The sequence below is a fragment of the Pinus tabuliformis genome, chromosome 9, assembly GCF_031772625.1.
Source record: "Pinus tabuliformis cultivar Carrire ecotype Pingquan chromosome 9, CPIR1, whole genome shotgun sequence".
Lineage (NCBI taxonomy): Eukaryota > Viridiplantae > Streptophyta > Pinopsida > Pinales > Pinaceae > Pinus > Pinus tabuliformis.
Window position 1 is genome coordinate 2,013,994,522 of NC_142307.1, and position 14,338 is coordinate 2,014,008,859.

Below are 14,338 nucleotides of genomic sequence, written 5' to 3' on the forward strand. Positions count from 1 at the left end.
CATGGTGCTTGGGTGAAAAAGACAAGAGGATAGCTTGGATCCTCATTGAGAAGACCTATAAAGGAGAATACCCAGACCATATAGAAATACTCTGGCGGAACCAGTCCATAAAGCAACGATTAGACTTGTGGGGAATTCCGTTTAGGTGTGCTGCTTGTCACAAAACGGGCCATCTCATCAAAAACTGCCCTCATAAAAGGTATCTAAAAAGCAGACTCTTCAGCCGCAAAGATAGAAATCCATCCTCAACGGCCAGCATCTCTGCCACCGAGCTGCTTGATGAACAGTTTCACGCTGCTTCTCCCCGCGGGACATTTCTCAGAATTTTTCCCAGCCTTCAGGATCAGAACCTGGAATCCCGGACTTTTCTTTCGAAGTTCCGAGCAGCAGCCCTCCAGATTTTCATTGCCCTCATGTTCCGGAGCCAGAAGATGACAAGGCTGTTCCTTCCCCCGCCCCTCTTCGAGTCGAGAATTTCTCTATAGGCTCTCATCCCATCCCCATTTCGTCCTCCCCCTCTCCCCCTGACAACCCCCCTTATCCCATAACAAAGGCAAACATCCCTGTGAGTCGATCACCCCGGTCAACTCTCCTGCAACTTCACCGGCCAATCCATACGACTCTGACCTAGATTTCCTTCTCAGCAGAAAATCTCTAGAATTGGGCGGTATAATAAACTATAACCAAAGTGTCATATCCCTGGTCGGATGGAATTGGATTTAGCTCTCACAATGACCATGCTGCCATTTGATTATACATAAATAGACTATGACCACACTGCCATATCTCTGGTGGGATGGGATTTGATTGAGCTCTAGGATTAACACTGAAGATGGTACCCTGCTCTAATGAAGTTAACGTGTTATGGGCTTGCGTGTATTTGGATTCCACTGTCATCCCCGTTCCTCTCTCTTGTTACAACAATGTACCAAAGTCAAAATACTCGCAGAAGCTAAGCAAGTCCATGCCCACATGCTTCTCATTGGAATTCACCAAATCCCATCTGTTGAAACTAAGCTTCTTAACTTGTACGTTAGATGCGGCAGTTTGCCCGACGCGCGACTAACCTTTGACAAGATGACAAAAGAAGACGTGTTTCCATGGAATGTGATGATAGGAGGATACGTCAAGCATGGAGAAAGCAGGGAAGCGCTCGAAATTTATCATCAAATGCAGAAGGTTAGTATTATTAAGCCTGATAATTATACTTATTCATCTGTTATAAATGCGTGCACCAGATTGAAATCCTTATCACAGGGAAAATTTATATATGATGAGATAAATTCAAATGGTTGCGAGATGGATGTTATTTTAAAGAATGCACTTATAAACATGTTTATGAAATGTGGAAGCATGGAGGATGCACGCCATGTGTTTGAAAAAATGCGCGAACGACATCTAGTCTCGTGGACTGCAATGGTTTCAGGCTACACCCAGGGTGGGTTTGCCAATGAGGCCTTGAGGATGTTTTATGAGATGCAATGGGCAGATGTGAAACCCAACTATGTTACTGTTGCCAGTGTCCTCCCGGCCTGTGCACAGTTATCAGATCTGCAACAGGGAAAGGAGATTCATGGGTACATAAATAGAAGGGGATTGGACTTGGGTATAATTGTGGGGAATGCGCTTATAGATATGTATGCAAAATGTGGAAGTATTGAGAGTGCCCAGAAAGTGTTTGAAAAACTGTTGCAAAGAGATGTGGTTTCATGGAATGCTATGATAGCTGGATATGCTCAGAATGGAAGATTAGATGAATGTATGGAGCTTTTTAGGAAAATGCAATATACTTGCTTAAAAATTGATGTCATAACATGGAATACTATGATTACAGCTTACGCGCAAAATGGGTATGGTGACAAGACACTAGAACTATTTCAACAAATGCAGCTGAGTGGGTTGAAGCCAAATTCCATCACAATTGCAAGCGTTCTTTCTGCATGTGCTGCTGTGTCTGCATTGCAAGAGGGCAAGAGGATTCATGATTTGGTAAATAGAAGTGAGTTTAAATCAGATATTTGTTTGGGAAATGCTCTGATAGACATGTATGCGAAATGTCGATGTCTGCAGGCTGCGCGTTGTGTGTTTGATGACATGTCTAAAAAGTCTGTGGTCACATGGACTGCTATGATTTCAGGTTATGTGCTGAATAGGCAACCTTGTCAGGCAAGAAAACTCTTTCTTCAGATGGAAGTTGGAGGTGTAAAGCCTAATGTTATTACATGGAATGCATTGATTGGAGGATATGTGCAAAATGGTCATTGCAATGAAGCGTTGAAATCCTTTCAACAAATGCAACTGGCAGGCGTGAAACCCACTTCCATTAGCGTTGTGAGTATCTTGTCGGCATGTGCTCAGTTAACAACACTGCAGCAGGGTAAAGAGATCCATGGCTATGTAATTAAGAGTGGAATCGAATGTGATGCCTTTGTGGGTAATACTCTTATAGACATGTATACAAAATGTGGAAACTTAGAGGATTCGGGTAAGGTGTTTGACAACATGCATCAAAGGACAGCTGTCTCATGGACTGCAATGATTGCTGGATACGGCATGTATGGGCAGGTTGAGAAGGCTTTAACACTCTTCAACCAAATGCTTGAGGAAGACACGAAGCCAAATGACATCACTTTCATTTGTGTACTAACGGCTTGCGGCCATGCTGGCCTGGTGAAGGAAGGTTTGCAATATTTTAATGTTATGAAAGAGAAGTACCACATTGCACCCTCAATGAAGCATTATGCCTGCGTTGTTGACCTTCTTGGCCGTGCTGGCCAACTGTATGAGGCAGAGAAGATTATTAATAACATGCCTTTTGAACCTAATGCCATTGTATGGGGTACCTTGCTCAGTGCATGTAAAATCCATGGTAATACACAGCTTGCCAAACAAGTGGCAGAATGCCTTCTTGAGCTACAGCCTGGAAATGCTGGTAACTATGTGCTTCTGTCAAACATCTATGCAACAGCTGGCAGGTGGGGTGATGCAATGAAGGTGAGAAAGTTAATGGATAATAGAGGGTTAAAGAAGAAACCAGGGTTCAGCTGGATTGAGGCCAAGAACAGTGTTGTTCCATTCTCTGTAGAAGACACACCATATTCATAAACGAATGAAATTTGCAGAACAATGGGCAGTTAAGCCAGGCGGATAGAGACAGGGAATGTTCTCAACATTCGTATTCTTCAAGTTATTGCGATGGTTTAAAGGAATAGTAATACCATTCTTTCTAGTGACAGTTAGATGCTGTCTCAGATCTTAACAACAGCATAGCTCGAGGCTGTAAAAATAAATTTGTGAGAACACTCATCCAGATGACCAGTTGCCTTTGCATGTTTAGGAGATTATCAGGGTCCCTAGAGGTTGTTGGGTAAAAGATTATTGTGAGTGGTCATCCACTTCCATTGATAGGGTTTGCTTGCATAGAGTTCACCAGCTAATGTTAGCTGAAAAGAGCTCCAGTTACAGCTACATGTTTGCGGCATTATCTGGAGGCTATCGTTATGATTAAAGAAGCACTTTAAAGAACTGATATATGTACCATACACAACTCGTAAAAAAGAGAATGAAAGGGTAAAACAACAAAGAAGAAAAGATTATAATATTTTTGCAGAACATGTCACAAGATTGAGAATTATTCATCATCAGCACCTGGGAATCTTGCCTTAATTAACTGAGTCAATTCAGCAAATAATCTTCGCAAATATAGAATTTTACACTGCATCAAGGTGATGTCAAAATGGAATGGAGTGTGAAGAGGAAAGATAATAACTGTTTTGTGGACCACACCAGAAGACAAGCATTTGTCATGAACACCTCTGGATCTTACCAGTCATGAATTACATAAAGGCTGATAGTTTCACTTGTCATGTGTCCAACCTTTAAATCTTAACCTGAAATGTTACTGCATTTATCTCTGATGGCAAGCCACACACATCTGAGCTTGGAATTGTAGGATTTGACTGACTTCAAATTGATCCATTCAAACATCTAAAAGGGGCAACGACACACTCCTCATAGTGCTTTCATGTGAACTTCTCCATTGCGGCTCAATTTTGTATCTGTTCAAGCTGATGAATGAGTTGATCAAACTTCTCGTTGGGTCTACATCAAGAATGATACCTTAGGAATTAGGAAAACAGTGCCTTTCTTCAACCTAGACTGACTCCCATACCAAGATAATAAACGTTATGCTTCATCATCCATCTTTGTCATTATATTATCAACCATCTGCTGCTGATTTGTTCTCCATTGATTGATTTGTGCATCTTGATTGTTAAGTTATGGTATGTTCTATGCTTAGAACAATTTACTTTTCTTTTTTATTATTATTCATAGATTAGCAATCACATGTGCATAAGTAAACTGCAAATAAAACATTAAATGATCAACAGAAAACAAGCCAAGACAAGAGACACAAGATGTGGCGGCTAGCCAGGGACAAGCCCCACAATGTGTGGGGAAACCCTTTGATCAAATATTCTTTTATCTTCAATAATTCAACAGAGAGAAATAGTACAATAAATCTGATTTATATCAGCAGTAGCAAACCCTAGATCAGCAGCATCAGCATTAGCGGCTTCATCATCAAAACTAGGGCAGTTGATATCTCGCAAACTGACCGTCGGATTGGCTTGATTCCACCACCAAAAAATGTGGCCTTCAGAGGAGGTCCAGATAGACCTACAGCGCAATTCAGAGGAGGAGATCTGATGGTCAACGCTGGTCAAACTTTGGTTTTGCAGTTGCTGCTCCAAAATTGCATCCTTCCTTCCCCATGTGTGAGAGAGAGTCTCTTTTCTGTGCAGTAGAGAAGAGCCTCTTTTCTGCGCAGGAGAGAGAGAGAGATGTGATGAGATGAATGAGTGCAAATGAGAAAAAGTCCTGTATTTATACACAACTGTTGATATTTGAATAGATGCGATTGCTGGGCTTCTGAGCCTACATGAGTTGTAAGTCGGCTTGATAATAATTCCATAATCAAAATAAATTCATATCTCCATAAATATTTATCAGAATCGGATGATCTTTAGATCAATCCTACACCTCTGGACGAGAGGAGTCTAATAAAAATATTATCAGCCATGAATAAGATGACTCACATGGAGTTTGGCCCTAGTTGCCAATTTTAACACTCCCTCTCAACTAAGGAGAACTCCATCTCCAATCTATTTGTCGGTCGCTACTATTCATCCATCAAATGCATTGCCCTGTATAGCCTGACCCTTGTCTTGTTCTGCTCTATTCTGCCTATTCTGCTTTGTCTTGTTTTGCCCTGTATTGATCTGTACTGCTCTGCTCTGCTCTACTTTGCTTTTGTCTGAATTATGATGAAGAAGAAATGATCGAGGATGTATCATACTGACTCAAAGTCAGTCTCAGAGTATGTACCACTAGTCCCAGACCAGTCTCAACCAACCCGAAGTTAGCGTCATAGTGAGTACAACTCCTACCACTGGTCCCAGACTAGTATCATCCTCCACTGACTCAAAGTCAGTCTCAGAGTGCGTACCACTGGTCCCAGACCAGTCTCAACCGACCCGAAGTCAGTGTCATAGTAGGTACCACTCCTACCACTAGTCCCAGACAAGTATCGCAGTCTCAGAGAGTGTACCACTGGTCCCATACAAGTATCGCAGTCTCAGAGAGTGTACCACTAGTCCTAGACCAGTCTCAACCGACTCAAAGTTAGCGTCATAATATGTACCACTCTCACTAGTCCCAGACGAGTCCTGCACTGACCCGAGGTCAGTCTCAGAGTATGTACCACTAGTCCCAGACCAGTCTGAACTGACCCGAAGTCAGCGTCATAGTGGGTACAACTCCTACCACTGGTCCCAGACCAGTATCATTGATCCCAGATCAATGAAGGTCATCCTAGCGTAGGGAGTATGGTAGATACAACGATGCGTCCATCGGTACTACTATGGTCCCTAACTTCATTTCGCTGCTCATTGATCAGATGAAAGGTACTTCCCATGAGTCCCTGACTGCATGGGTAGGATACCTTGACAGGAGAACTTAATCAATCCCGTCCTCACAGGAGAACTATCTTGCTACACAATCGCCATGGAAAACACATCATCCAGGCCTCACAAGAGAACTAATCATCCTACTACATAATCGTCATGGAGAACACATCATCCAGACCTCACAGGAGAACCAATCATCCTACTACATAGTCGTCATGGAGAACACATCATCCAGACCTCACAGGAGAACCAATCATCCTGCTACATAGTCGCCACGGGGTGTACATGTACACCACCAGGGGATAGTGAATCACCTTGTGGTCATATGTCGCTCCAAGAAGTACCCTGCACCCCCCCGGAGCTCCCAAAGCTCAATGCATCATACAGGACCCTCATCAGAGGGTCTTTGAACAACAGCAAGTTGTTTTCGAAAAGTCAGAAATTTGACTTTCCCTAGGGGCTTTGTCAGAATGTCGACGACCTGTTCATCTGTACCGATATGTTGGAGCCTGATAGCTCCCTGCTGCACCATATCTCGAATATAGTGGTACCTGATATCGATATGCTTGGAGCGATCATGAAATACGGGATTCTCTGACAGACGAATCCCACTCTGGTTGTCACATAGGATCACGGTGGTATCCAATGTAAATCCAAACAGCTCATTGAAGAGCTTTCGTAACCAGACTGCCTCACAGGAGGCCATGCTAGCAGCAATATACTCTGCTTCGGCGGTGCTCAAAGCCACCGACTTTTGCTTCCTACTCATCCAGGATATCGAAGTAGATCCCAAGGAGAAACAACACCCGGAAGTGCTCTTACGGTCCTCCACATTGCCTGCCCAATCAGCATCAGTGTATCCAAGTAGTCTCACATCTCTGGCAGTGTATCTTAACCCATAAGTGATTGTGCCACAAAGATATCTCAATAGATTCTTGGCACCAATCCAATGTATGTGGTGAGGTTCAACCATATGTTGACTCAACGTGTTGACTACGAAGCATATATCTGGACGGGAGTTCACTAAGAACATGAATGCTTCGACGAGTTGCCGATACTCGGTGGCATTTCGTAAAACAGTTCCAGCAGCACTACCGTTTAACTTCTTGAATTCAAGCTCCATCGGGGTAGTTACAGGCTTGCAGTCTACCATACCAAATCTTTCCAAAATCTTCACCACATATTTTCCTTCAAATAGGAAAATTTCCCTTGGCTTTTGCCACACTTCAAGTCCTAAGTCCTTCATTTCAAATTCAGAAGCGAACTCCCTCTTACATTTGTGAATGAGAGGATCTGCACCTGTTAGAAAGAGGTCATCCACATACAGCATCAGTATGAGAGGTTTATCATCTTCAACCTTAAAATAAAGGTTAGGATCGGCTTCACTCCTAGTGAATCCCAGCTTCATCAAGTAGCTATTGATCCTCTCATACCATGCTCGAGGTGCTTGCTTCAGCCCATAGAGAGCTTTCTTCAACCTGCATACATGAGATTTTCGATCATAAATCTCAAATCCTTCGGGTTGCTCCACGTAGACCTCTTCTTTGATCGAACCATGCAAGAACGCAGTCTTGACATCCATCTGATGTAGGTTCCATCCTTGTGAAGCCGCAAGGGCTATGAACAAGCAGATGGTCGTATATCTGTCAACAGGTGCAAATATCTCATCATAGTCTATACCTTCCTTCTGGGGGAAACCACGAGCAACAAAACGTGCCTTATACTTTTTTGTACTTCCATCTGCAGCATGCTTTATCTTGTAAAGCCATTTAGAAGTGACAACTGTCTTGCCCTGGGGTCTGGGAACTACTTCCCAGACATCATTCTTCATAATAGACTCATTATCTTTGGTCATAGCATCCTTCCATACTTGATGCTTGACAGCATTTGAGAATGATGAATGTTCATTTTGTATGATTGTGCTTATGATGGTTAGGTATCCCTAATACATGTTAGGTTTCTTACTTTCACAGAAGGTTCCTCGGGGTGCAGCATGTCCTTCAGCATCATCAAGTAGCCCCCTAAGCCATGAAGGCCTCTTCCTAGAAGAGGAAGGCTCAGGTGGATAAATAGGATCCATGGGTTCCTCCACATCAGGCATTGTTACATCATCTACCCATAGAAACTTCGGAAGTCTTTGATCATGGAGCATGGCACGGACAGCTTCCACAATCGTATGGTTCTTCCTTTCCGCCACACCATTCTGCTCAGGAGTATGTGGTGTAGTAGTCTCCCTCTTAATGCCAGCCTCAGATATGCCTAAGTGAACCAACTGTAATATATCGGAGGTCTTGCTTTGGCTTGAGGGGAATGGTCCCCTTTTGAGCTTTCCTTCGGCACATCCTGGACATACACCTTCTTTCTCTACTTGGAATTCGGGCATCCCTGTCACCATTTGTCTTACATCGGGTAGAGCTTTATAATGAAGGTGGGAAAACCTTCGATGCCAAAGTTCGGATTGAAGAGATGTGTCATAAGACATGACACCTAGCGGACTTCCATCGACCTGATATAATGAATCAACACGAAACCCAAGAGTAAAGGCATCTTTAACATTATTTTTCCATGCACATACCTTGCCATTGCTGAAGGTCACCTTGTAGCCTTTGTCTTACATTGCTGAGATGGACATTAGGTTCTTTTTGAGGTCAAGTACATATAATACATCCTGTAAGTGGATCGTATTACCTTGATTCAATTTGAGAGAGACATTGCCTGCACCTTTCACGGGATATTTCATATTATCTCCAAAGATAATTTCCAAGTTAGTTTCTTTCTCTATCAGATTATGGAGAACTTCTTTGTAACCAGTGAAGTGCCTTGATGCACCACTATCAATGAGCCAAATTCCCATTGAGTCTGAAGGAGTAGAGGCAGATAGAGCAGCTGGTAGATAATATCATCCTGCTTATTTTCAACAATGTTGGATTCATACCTGGAATTTCTAGCCTTCTTGAATGGTTGTCCTCTTCCTTGATTTCCAACATTCCTTTTACCTTTGTTATTGAATTTTCCATTCCTTTGATTGCCATGAGAGGGATTTTGATCATCATCCCGGTCTGAGTCCTTTCTATCAGGGCACTCTCTTGCATAGTGACCTGCTTTATCGCAAATGTAACATCGTCCTTTTCTTCCACCCTTAGGTCCAGTGTTTCTTTTTTATTTAGTCCCGGAATTATTTCTTTCCTTAGCATGAGAAGAAAAGGCAGTAGGAGGACCTTTAGGCATGGGCATTTCTTGCTCTTCTACCCTTGTTTCTTCTTGAATGCATCTAGCTATTAATTCCTCGAAACCAGGAATAACATTATTGTTCAGAAGAGTAGTCATAAACATGTACCATTCGGATGGTAATCCTCCAAGAGTCGTGAGTGCCATTTCCCTATCAGTAATAGTCTCCCCAATAGATAGGAGATCGTTCCTGATTTCAGTGATCCTTAAGAAGTATGCTTGCATATTCTCATCTTTACCCTGCTTAATTTCCTTCAGCTTATTTCTAAGAAACAAAACTTGATTTGCATCATTAACTGTAAATAAACTCACCAATCTATTGTAGATTTCCTTGAAGGTGTTCAGGTCGGAGATGTAGGCCACTAAGTGCTTGTCAATCGAGTCCCAGATAATCTTCTTTGCTTTGACTTCTCCGGTTTTCCATTTGTTCCTGGCAGCAGCAGATGCATTTGATGGAGGCTCAACAATATTGCCTCTCACATGGTCCAACACTCCTTGATCTTCTAGGGTTAGATCAATAGACATCTTCCATCCGTGATGGTCAACTTTCTCACGGAGCTTGTCCTCGATAGGAAAGAGTGATGAGGACCCCATAGTTCTTTTAGGATAGCCTTGCCAATCTTCTCTTCGGTGATTGTTCTTGTTCTTGCTCGGGCTTTGTCTTCACCTCAGCTTTGATACCATGTTAAGTTATGGTATGTTCTATGCTTAGAACAATTTACTTTTCTTTCTTATTATTATTCATAGATTAGCAATCACATGTGCATAAGTAAAGTGCAGATAGAACATTAAACGATCAACAGAAAACAAGCCACGACAAGAGACATAAGATGTGGTGGCTAGCCAGGGACAAACCCCACAATGTGTGGGGAAACCCTTTGATCAAATCTTCTTTTATATTCAATAATTCAGCAGAGAGAAATAGTACAATAAATCTGATTTATATTAGCAGTAGCAAACCCTAGATCAGCAACATCAACATTAGCGGCTTCATCATCAAAACTAGGGCAGTTGATATCTCGCAAACCGACCGTTGGATCGGCTTGATTCCACCACCAAAAAATGCGGCCTTCAGAGGAGGTCCAGATGGACCTACAACGCAGTTCAGAGGAGGAGATCTGATGGTCAACGCTGGTCAAACTTTGGTTCTGCAGTTGCTGCTCCAAAACTGCATCCTTCCTTCCACATGTGTGAAAGAGAGTCTCTTTTCTGCGCAGTAGAGAAGAGCCTCTTTTATGCGCAGGAGAGAGAGAGAGATGTGATGAGATGATTGAGTGCAAATGAGGAAAAGTCCTCCTGTATTTATACACAACTGTTGATGTTTGAATAGATGCGATTGTTGGGCTTCTAAGCCTACATGAGTTGTAGGTCGGCTTGATAATAATTCCATAATCAAAATAAATTCATATCTTCATAAATACATATCGAAATCGGATGATCTTTAAATCAATCCTACACCTCTGGACGAGAGGAGTCTAATCAAAATATTATCAGCCATGAATAAGATGACCCACATTGAGTTTGGCCCTAGTTGCCAATTTAACACTGATGTCCTCCCTTCTCGGGCCACTAACTTCATATGATGTTTACAGTTTCAGAAATGCACACGTGGCATTCTTTTACTTCAGCAATTAGAATTGCTAATTTCTTTTGTCATGAATAATCTTTTGATGTCGGCATCATAAATGATGCTTGCTAATTCTCTTTTGTACGTGCATATGAACTTGGGCCTTTGTGATGCACCTGTTGTGGGATGCATCTTTATATATTTGTGAGCTAAGTTCTGACTGGCTAGATTGGGCTTTGCTTTTCCCTATTGGCCATTTGCAAAACCAGACATTAATTCCAACAAGTCTGTTAATTTAGTCCTTTTTTGTAATTCAGCATTCAAGGATCATTTGGAAAATTGGAGCTCTGTACATATTTAGCTGGACACTTTCATTGGAAATTGCTCTGTTTTTTATTCTATTGGGATGCAAGGAATCTCAAGTGCTAGCTGATTATTTGCTTATTCATGCACAATTTCAACGCAGAAGAACAAGTCAAACCTGCGGACAACTTCATTTGTCATTATAACTGTTTTTAACTATACAGGAATTACGTTTGAATGCAATACAGCATTTAATCGTTGGCATACCATTTTTAATGGATTACAAGTTTAAAATTTGATCATATAGAACTCAGTTAAGAATAAGGTACTAAAATACATTTGGTTCTGATCTAATAATTGTTAAAAAGTTTAAAGTCTTGAAATAGCTTTCTGATCTAGTATCCCAGATATTCTTTTGCATGTGTATGCATGCAGAAATTTTGTTTCTCGATCTCATACCATGCTTGTATTTGAAGCTGATTTCGGTAGGATTGTTGAGCCAATCCCAACTCATCTAACCTCAAGACATCTGTAGGAGCTACGCATTTCTACATTGACAAGAAACTTTACATATGATTCCTTCCCTATTTGTGGAGCCTTTTAACTGGCATTGGTCAAACTAGACGACATTTCAATGGCAGATATACACTCTATGCACCGAGCTGCTTACATGTGGAAATTACAAAATAATAGTTTTCTTTGACAGCACAGGTACTTTGCAGTGTTCATGGTGTACAATTGCAATCATTTGCTCTCTAAACCCTCATTCTCTCTGTTTTTTTAATTCTGCCAACATGCATTATTGAGTAGCTAGCTCCCTGTGGACGGAATGAAGGATAACGAAATGGCCAGGCCGATTACCTTACTGACTTCCCTAATTAACATGGGTTCTCTTCTTTGACATGCGACTCGTACCCTGCAAGATTTTAATCTTAAAGTATAAAATAAGGTAATAGTCGAGTTCCTTCTTTTTAATCTACAGGATTCTCTGGCATTCATGGCTCACCTTGATTTAAGGGAAGGTGGGTCCTACTCATTATCCATGTCAATGGCATGGGCAACAAAGGGCAGTACAACTAGTTTGGCATGCTCTTTTACAAGGTCTTTTGGGGTCAATAAAGTTGGGGTACACTTCTACAATAACCCCAATGGACAATCAAGGAGCATACCTTGATCATTTCAACTTGCTAATGCTTGAAATGGTAATTCAAATGACAATAGACAAAACATTTTTATATAAGGCTATTAGGGGGGGAGATGGGGATGGAAACCCACATGATGCTTAGAGCCTTAGGTCTACTACATGCCAAAGGATTGATTTGCCAATGAGTTAATGGAGACTTTACCCTTAAGGGATCTAGACTCCCTTATATTGGTGCAAATCAATTTTAAAATGGGTTTTTATGTTAGTGGTTAATTTTGCTAAAGTTTTTCACTTAGGGTATTGTTGATGGCCAAAAATGACCTCATCAACATTAGGAAAGGCCACCCGGTCAGAGTCCCAAATTATACTCTTATCTGTTTATATAATGGCTCCAACTGGTTCAATTGGGTCCAATTACCCACTCTCTCTCTTTGCTGGCTTATATTTTGTGTATTACTTGCCAATAGAAAGAGAAAAATCAGATCTGCCCTCTTCTTTTGCACATGCAAGCAAGCAAATCCTTAAGCTGACTTGAGGGCTTAGTCGAGCCACAACTAAAGTCTGCCCTTGCTTAAAGGAACTTCTATGAATGCAGACTTGAATCTAAATGCAGATCTACTCTAAGATGCAAGCAAAAAATTAATCCTATCTCGAATTGGAAAACGATAGTCTTCTCTCAATTCGAGTAGATGAACTAACTAACCAAGGGAAGATCATTGTTTATATAATCAATGAATTCTAAAAATGAGATTAAATTGCAACATGCAAAATAATTTGCATTTGGCAACTTATTAGATCACTTTATGCAAATCGATTTTACTTGCATATCAAAACAAATTAGAAATACATATATGAATCCCATAAAATGGTTGAATTCATTATAGGATTTTCATCAATTAAAAGAAAAAGTTCATTTAATTAATGAAAGAGAAAACAAAATAGAAATGCATTTAGACAATAAAAAGTTAATGTTGAATGCATTCGAATCTTAATGAATTCATCTTGATTTTAATTTTGTTCTGCTCTTCAGAGATAGTTCATACAGAGCTTCAATAACATAGAGTAATTGATACAATAGAAGTGACTAATATCAAAGAGCAATACACTATTTAGAATAGAAATTAAAAACAAGTAGAGAAATTCTGGCAATAGCAGGTTAACTTACAATCCAAACAAGAGTGCATTGGAATAAAAAATTATTAAAATCATACCAAAACTTCATTACAAATTTTGTAGTCCATGAACAAGTTTAGCTCCTTGAGGAAAATTGTTAAAATTGGCAACTAGGGCCAAATTCCATGTGGGTCTTCCTATTCATGGCAACTGATATTTTTCTTGGATTCCTCTCGTCAGGAGGTGTAGGATTGATCTAAAGATCATATGATTCCGACATGTACTCATGGAGATTGTGTTATGGGATAATTCGTCAAGGTCGGCCAACAACCAAATTGCCCACACTTGTCCTCCACGTTTTAGTATAAATAGAGGTGCCTTGCAAGTCATTTTAGACACACCTCTTGTGATCTCTTCCTCTTCACTTGTCTTTGGGTTTTGGTGGGAGGAGAGATCCTAAGAGTATACATTGCCCTAAGAAGAAGATGCCCTAGCTCTACGCTATCATGGAGAAGCTTAAACGCTGCCATAGAGAAGGCTCTACGCTGCCATAAAGAAGCTTAACGCTATCATGGAGGACAGCCCTTATCTTAGCCACAAAGAAGCCCTGGCATTGCACTATGAAGAAGTCTAATACGCAGTCATGAAGGGTAACCTGAACGCTGTCATGAAGGACAACTCTTAGCCCCAAACACAGGATTAGCAAGTGACACTAATCCGATGTTCTAAAGGGAATTTTAGACTTAGTCAAGGCACTTTGAGAAGCCTATATACGTTGCCCTAGCTGTAGCCCACACAATTAGACACAGTCCAAAAGAAAGGATATACGTTGTCCTAATGAAGGATGATCATCACATCAAGGAGACCTTCCTATGCAATCATAGGAGAAGCCTTATCACATGTATGGAGATGCACTAGGAGCAGATCAATGACTATGTGCAGTCATAAAAGGAAGCCTAGCAGCAGTGGTAAAGATTGTTGTTTTAAGGCATGATTTAGGCATGTTTGGGAGCA

At 41.1% G+C, this 14,338-nt stretch overlaps 1 pseudogene; it reads left to right on the top strand.

The window, feature by feature from the left end:
- Positions 1–666: 666 nt before the first annotated feature.
- Positions 667–3,105, top strand: LOC149157142 (pentatricopeptide repeat-containing protein At5g16860 pseudogene; annotated as a pseudogene).
- Positions 3,106–14,338: the final 11,233 nt, after the last annotated feature.